Genomic DNA, 6,579 nt, shown 5'->3' with positions numbered 1-6,579 from the left:
TGCCGATCACGATGAATGTGCCTACACATTCCAACTTGCAGGAGTCACAGCTGTGTGCGGACGGCCGGCACGCGGGGGATAAGACAGGTCTGAGCGACCTTGTTGCGATGATGACGGACGTTTCGCCTAGGTCTTCGTACAAATTCTGCAAGCGCCTATGAAAATCTGGGACGCTCCGGTTTTCCGCCAAAGGAAACTCAGTGACAGCTCTCTAAAAAATGGTTCAAATGGCTCTGAGCACTATGGGACTCAACTGCTGAGGTCATTAGTCCCCTAGAACTTAGAACTAGTTAAACCTAACTAACCTAAGGACATCACAAACATCCATGCCCGAAGCAGGATTCGAACCTGCGACTGCAGCGCCTTTAACCGCACGGCCACTTCGGCCGGCGACAGCTCTCTGCTTGGAACGTATCTCCGTTACAGACGCTGTTTTGAAGGCGACTTGTAACGCCGCCACCTATCGGAAATTCATGAAACTGTAGTGGCTAAAGCGGGAATATTTCGCGATGTCCCACAACAAATTCCGTATTTTTTTCAACCGAAATTGTCCGAAAAAAAGTGCTAGTTTACTTATTCAACGCTCTTTGTACAATTTAAGAATAGCAAAAATAATGTATTAAATGAAACAAGAAGTTTACTGTTACCAGTCACCGTTTTTTATTTATCTCCACAAAGATTTTCTAAGGTTTAAACCTCCATCATCAGGTGGATTTACATTAGTTAGCATGACATTTGTGTGTGTGTTGTGTTACGATTTTTTGGAGGAACTTGTGGTACTGTCTAGTGGAGAAAAAGACACTATTTCAGAACATGGTTACGGGTTTCTTTTGACAAAAAAATTAAACTTATATCTAACGGTAAACATAAAATAAGCAAAATAGAGTACCTCCAGTGGTCACAGGTTCCTTTCGCTGTCATAACACATCACATGTATACTGTCATATTCGTAAATAAATATGGTGTCTGGAAACTGCTGGGTGCAAGGTTCGTATAGCAGAAGAGAAGACGTTATTGCAAAGTACAAAGAATATAGATCGTAACAACATTATTACAAAATAATTTTTTAAAAGGATTTGGAGGTGTTTGTTTTGAGGTGTCGAATACATGTGTTAGAATAAATACTTCAGGTGGCTTATAAATCCGATTTTGAGAAGTTAAAATGGCTTAAACTTCATACTCATTTATACAATCAGGTGAAATGTTTCAAGACGCCATACTTGTTTACAAATATGACATTATACATGTGATGTGTTATAACAACGAAAGGAACCTGTGACAACTGGAGCCTGCATCTCGTGGTCGTGCGGTAGCGTTCTCGTTTCCCACGCCCGGGTTCCCGGGTTCGATTCCCGGCGGGGTCAGGGATTTTCTCTGCCTCGTGATGGCTGGGTGTTGTGTGATGTCCTTAGGTTAGTTAGGTTTAAGTAGTTCTAAGTTCTAGGGGACTGATGACCATAGATGTTAAGTCCCATAGTGCTCAGAGTCATTTTGACAACTATAGGTACTCTATTTTACTTATGTCATGTTTACCATTAGTTTAATTTTTTGTCAGAAGAAGCCCATTACCATGTTCTGAAATGGTGTCTTGCTTCTCCAATAGGCAGTGCCACAAGTTCCTCCAAAAAATCGTAACGCAAAACACACACAAATGCCATACTAACCAATGTAAATTCACCTGATGATAGAGGTTTAAACCTTTGAAACGCTTCGTGGAGATAAATGAAACGGTGACTGGTAACAGTAAACTTGTTGTTTCATTTAATGTCAATAGGAGTCACGGTAAAGCCTAACCTAAAATGTTCGCATTTAAAGTTAAAAATAATGTAACTCATGTACGGAAGCATTTGCAAACTTACAAGCCTAATCCGGCGAGGAAGGGGCAGATAGCCGGTCGTGGCCATATAGTACAGGCCACGCCAACTGGAGCACTTAGTGCCTGCGTGCTCAGTGCCACACCGAGCGACACCGGTGATTTTTCCATCCCTCCCCCCTTTCCTCCAGTGTGGTGGCTGCAGCAGCACGTGTGTGACAGAGACAGCGTCGTCTTCGGTGCGCTGAAGTATCCGTCCGGAATCTTATCAAAGGGGACACTGTTAATCCGTCTTGCGAGCGTTCAACATGAGCAGAAAAGATTCGCATTTAGATGTGCCATTTGTTAATGCTCAGTGGGAAGATTCGTAGATTTGTCTGTAAAGATTGATGGGAAAGCACTGTGCTTACTATGCCACTCTGCAGTAAATATCAAAGCATGGACAATGCGCCGTCACTACGAAAATAAACATTTCTCAACTCACGAAGGCCAACAACCTCGCCGCAGTGGTAACACCGGTTCCCGTCAGATCACCGAAGTTAAGCGCTGTCGGGCTGGGCTAGCACATGGATGGGTGACCATCCTGTCTGCTGAGCGCTGTTGGCAAGTGGGGTGCACTCAGCCCTTGTGAGGCAAACTGAGGAGCTATTTGATTGAGAAGTAGCGGCTCCGGTCTCGGAAACCGAGTCGGCCGGGAGAGCGGTGTGCTGACCACATGCCCCGCCATCTCCGCATCCAGTGACGCCTGTGGGCTGAGGATGACGCAGCGGCCGGTCGGTACCCTTGGGCCTTCATGGCCTGTTCGAGAGGAGTTAAACACACGAAGGGACTGTTGGAATGGACAGAAGCGAACTGATTACTAAATTAAAATCAGAATTGCCATAGTCTGAAGAGGTAAGCCTTGTTTTACTGTTCATTCTAAAGCAAAAAGAAAAAATATAGTTTTTTGTAATACTACTCCTATCTATAGAAACTTGCCCTACTTCACTTGGGATATTGTTCAAATCAAATGGCTCTGAGCACTATGGGACTCAACTGCTGAGGTCATTAGTCCCCTAGAACTTAGAACTAGTTAAACCTAACTAACCTAAGGACATCACAAACATCCATGCCCGAGGCAGGATTCGAACCTGCGACCGTAGCGGTCTTGCGGTTCCAGACTGCAGCGCCTTTAACCGCACGGCCACTTCGGCCGGCTGGGATATTGTTGTTAAACCAAATTACCCGCAGAGATCTGAGCTGAACTACATATCGGAAACCGTGCTTCGAGGAAGCTACATTGTTGCACTGAAAATTGCAAAAAGTGGAAGACATTTTACAGAAGGCCGGTTTGTAAAAGAGTGTTTTGTAGAGTGTACGAAGGTAATATGCCCGTCTGTAGTGGCCCAATTTGAGCTGTTAAGCTTGTCTGAACATAGAATTTCTCGAAGAGTGCAAGATATTGGTGCGGAATTAAAGGAGAAGTTGCGCCATAAACGTCGTAACTTCGTAGAGAAATCGATTGTCTTCGATGAGAGCACTGACAATAAATAGTACCACGGCTCAACTTGCATTTTTGTAAGGAGTTTCGAGAAAGATTTCACTGTTACCGAGGACAATACACTGCCTTTTACATCAAGAACAGCTATGTGCAAAAGTTTTACACAAGCTTGGATCCATCATGGTGAAGTTGCAAAAACTGTGCGTTTTTGTAGAGAGCAAGGCTTGTATCACCAGGAACTTAAAGGATTTTTGAATCTCGAATTAATTCACAAAGACACTCCGTTTCATTGTGTCGCACGATGGTTAAGTTGCTCAAAAGGACTCTCAATCTTTTTCGGTTTGAGAAAAGAAATAGCTCTGTTCACTGATATGAGAGGTTCACCACAATCAGACTTACATGATGAGCAATGGATCGCTGACCAAGCTATCATGATAGACATAACGGCGTATTTAATGATTTAAATATCTCGTTGCAAGGTAAAAATAAATTAATCGGTTGTACGTGTGACCATATTGCAGGTTTCAAATTGCAGCTTTTGCTGTTTAAAAGTCAGCTTCAAGGACCACTCCCTCTCAAAAAATCTTGAATTTAGATACTTATGAACACATCAGCGAGTACACTAAAGTGTTACAGTCATTGCATAAAGAATTTGAAGACAGATTTGAAGAAATGAAACAAGTAAAATTTACACTCAAAGATTTTATGACGTCTTTTTCGGTGTGCCCAGAGTATGCCCCAAAAAAGTCTCCAAACGGAGCTGATAAAACTACAATGCGATTCAATTTTGATAGACTGCCATAGTCTGCCTGTAAACTCAAGAGCGAGCTGCGCATTTGGTGGAGGAAGTGGCCTTTTCCTGAAGGACCCTGCCGCTGGCCTACAGAGGCACCCCAAATCAGTTGCCCGTTACCTCTCTAGCGGTGTAGATAGGGGTGCAGTGATATACGATACGTCGTTTCTGTTCGTGGGATCTTAGTTGCCAGTGTCAGTCAGTTAACTTTGCGTACTCACTGATATACTTCGGTACCCGGAAGTGATGGATAACCGTCCTGCATTGCAAGAAAATGCGCAGAATACGAAGAAGAGGGGAGATTTGCGGAGTAACGCGCGTTCGATCGTCACTAATGTTATTAAGGCGTGTGTAAAGGATAAAAAGAACTGTTTTCTAATATTCCTTGTATTCATTATGGTCTTATCACATTTGTCTAAAAATAAACGCTGCCGGGACATATCTGTCCACGGCGTCGCCACACATTTAAGCGCGCTCCGCGGCAGGTCCGGTACGACGTTGTGAAACAGCCTGTAGAAGTGCCTTGTGACGCAGCTGGAAAGGCAGAGGGGACTCGCTCTTCGTTCTTCAGTTAACCGACAGACTATATTATCATTACAAAGGTGATCTGATTTCATTTTATAAAGGTGTTGATCAACAAGAAGTCCCGAGATTCATTCCCTTGAACTGAAATGTGTTGCTATATCCGGAACAACGTTCGTTTGTGAATAAATGTTTTCAGTTATGAACATTAACAAAACAAAACTAAGGTCAGGTTTGTCTGATGCTTCGTTGGAAGCTGCTATACTTCGAAATCCAACTGCCAAAACGATTGTTCCAAATATAGGAAAGTTAGTGGCTTCAAAGCGATGCCAAAGATAAACAAAAAATGTTGTAAATTAGTGTAAAAAGGAGCGCTATAAAACCATTCTTTCTGTCTGTACACAAAATTAACATTATTATTATTATTATTATTATTATTATTAGCGAATGTCCCCATTCAAGAACGATAAGCAGGTGATTTTCAGTCTTTCTTAGGGTTCTTCTTATTTTCCAAATATTTCTCCATTTTCTCCCCAAAGGCTTTCTTTCTTTCTTCGGTCCACTTTGGTCGGTATGGTTTTGGTTCCATCTCTGGAATAAACTTCTGCTTACCCATTTTGCTTTTGGTTGTTTGTTATCTCAATTTTGGCTTTTATCTAATCCTTCTTAACTTCAGTTACCAAAGGTATTGATGCTTTAAGGGATGTCACATAGGCCAATAGCGGTTTAATTAATCTGTTTCCAGGTAATCTGTCTAGGTGTTCATAGAACTTCATTCGTCTCTTTCTGATGCCAGTTTCGATGTTTGACACTTTTTCTGTTGTCTCGATGGTTTGCAGTCTGTATCCATCTTTTGTGTATCATGGTCTCAGAATTTTTCTAATAATCTTTCTCTGTCCTTTCTTAATTCCTCGTAAATCTAGTTTTCGATTCAATGAGAGTGCTTCACTTACATATGTGACCGTCGGTTTGATTACTGTGTTCTAGTGTCTGATTTTAGTGCCTTTTGACAGGCATTTTTGGTTACACAAACTTGAAACAAGTCCAGACCCTTTCTTGATTTTCTGCAATCTGTTTTTTGTGCAATTTTTTCAAGTCGCTTTGGTTCAATAATTTCATCGAGGTACTTAAAGTGTTTGAATCTGTTGATTTCACCATAATTTGTTTTAAGTTTCGAAACACATGAATTCAGTCTTCTCAAAGGAGATTTGCAGCCCAACCTTCTCTACACATTCTTTGAGGGTCTCAATTTGTTTTTAGATTAGATTAGATTTACTTTCATTCCAATTGATCCGTAGTGAGGAGGTCCTCCAGGATGTGGAACATGTCAGAAAAACAACAATACATGACAAATATTTAAACTAAAACAAATAAGCTAATGTACCATTCCACAGGTCCCAAGTGGAATGATCGTCATTTTTTAATGAACACTAAGAGTCATTTTACAAATACTATTGCACTGAATTTAAAATAAAAAAGTTTTATATTTATTTATAAGGTAAGAAACATGTAATACAACTACTGTAATACTTATTTACAATGAACACATTACTGCACTGAAATGGTGCAGAAGTTAGATTATACTTACACACACACACACACACACACACACACACACACACACACACACAAATTTTCAGTGAACACATTACTGCACTGAAATTGTGCAGAAGTTATGTTGTACTTATATACAAATCAGTTGGTTTTCCTCAGAAATTCATCAATGGAGTAGAAGGAGTTGGCCACCAATAAATCCTTTAGGCTTCTCTTAAACTGAATTTCATTGGTTGTTAAGCTTTTTATGGCTGCTGGCAAGTTATTGAAAATGTGTGTTCCTGAATAATGCACACCTTTTTGTACAAGACTAAGTGACTTTAAATCCTTGTGAAGATTATTCTTATTTCTAGTATTGATTCCATGAATTGAGCTGTTGGTTTGAAAAAGTGATATATTTTTAATGACAAATTTCAT

At 40.9% G+C, this 6,579-nt stretch overlaps 1 pseudogene; it reads left to right on the top strand.

The window, feature by feature from the left end:
• Positions 1-2,301: 2,301 nt before the first annotated feature.
• LOC124597187 lies at positions 2,302-2,419 on the top strand (annotated as a pseudogene).
• Positions 2,420-6,579: the final 4,160 nt, after the last annotated feature.

This window comes from Schistocerca americana, chromosome 2 (genome assembly GCF_021461395.2).
Source record: "Schistocerca americana isolate TAMUIC-IGC-003095 chromosome 2, iqSchAmer2.1, whole genome shotgun sequence".
In the NCBI taxonomy this organism is placed as follows: Eukaryota; Metazoa; Arthropoda; class Insecta; order Orthoptera; family Acrididae; genus Schistocerca; species Schistocerca americana.
This window is presented reverse-complemented; position numbering and strand designations above follow the sequence as displayed.